Source organism: Plasmopara halstedii (genome assembly GCF_900000015.1).
Source record: "Plasmopara halstedii genome assembly, contig: Scaffold_1211, whole genome shotgun sequence".
Lineage (NCBI taxonomy): Eukaryota > Oomycota > Peronosporomycetes > Peronosporales > Peronosporaceae > Plasmopara > Plasmopara halstedii.
Window position 1 is genome coordinate 1,664,942 of NW_020188126.1, and position 1,369 is coordinate 1,666,310.

Consider the following 1,369-nt stretch of genomic DNA (forward strand, 5'->3'; position numbering starts at 1 on the left):
CTATCGCTGTGATGACACTCTTAACGACTTTAAGCACGTCGTGTGCCAGCTGCCTCACCTTGAGAACTACCGCGTTCTGTCGGAGCGACTCCTAGCCGTCGAGCAGGCGAATGTGTCGCTGCATGCGCCGGTGGAGCGCTTGGCGCCATTAGAAATGGAGTTTGTTGCACTCCGTGCTTAGAACCAGTTGCTGATTCAGCTTCTGGGTGGCCGAGGGCCCGTGGGATCCGCTCCAGCGCCAACGCTTTCGCGTTCACTTGCGCCGGATCCCGGTACGGCTTGAGCAAGTCCACGTGAAACACGGGGTGGTACGCATCCGTTTTAAAAGGTTCAGCGTATACGCTAGGCCCCGCTTGACCACAACCTTAAACGGTCCGATGAACCATGGACGAAGCTTCGTCCTGAAGATAGCAGAGGCTGCATGTGTAGGCAAGTTTTAAGAATTTAATAAGACCAGGTCCACGACCTTGAGGTTTCCAATTTGCCTCTTCCTTTTTCATCTGCATATTCTTTCTGCAGGTCTTGGCTTTCAGCCCTCGCATCGCGAACGAGTCGTAGGACACTCAGTCTGGTAGACAAGAAGTCATTGACTTCTTGCGGATGGTGAGGGGGCTAACATCAGCTAGCCGTTCGGCTGTTCCCCCCTACCAAGCCCTGAGCCATGGGATGGCGGCGTCAGCGGGACGCGAGGGTGAATCAGCCCGTTCACGTAGAACGGCGTGTAGCCGGTAGACGAATGCACTGCAATGTTCAGTGCAAACTCTACGGGTGGCAACATGGCACTCCAGCGTCTCGGCGTCTCGGCGCAGACGCTGCAAAGAACGTCTTCGATTTTGCGATTTGCCCTTTCGGTTTGGCCATCGGTCTGCGGATGATCCGCTGTCGACATGACTTGGTGCCTAGCACCTTGAAGATAGTCGACCAAAATTTTCCCGTGAAACGGGGTCTTTAATAGAGATAATCGACTTAAGGAGTCTGCGATGTCGGAAAACACGATCCATGAACAGCGTTGCTGTACCGACTCCATCGATGGTGTCTGGCACCGCCATCAAATGAGCCATCTAGCTCAAACGGTCGACGAATACCACGGCGGCAGGCCAAACACAAAGTCCAAACTCATGGACTGCCAGCACCCAGTTGGTACCGGTAAGCTGGCCGGCGACGCAGCCGCATTTGGAGAGGGTTTCGCCCGTTGACACGTCTCACGCGTGCGCACATAGGTGCTCGTCCATTTGTACAGCTTGGGCCACCAATAGTGGCGACTCACAGAGTTGTACGTTTTCTCACGACCGAGATGACGACTGAGTGGCATGTCGTGAGCCTCATAGAGGATGCGGTATTTCAAATCCTTATCATGAGGAACCACAAT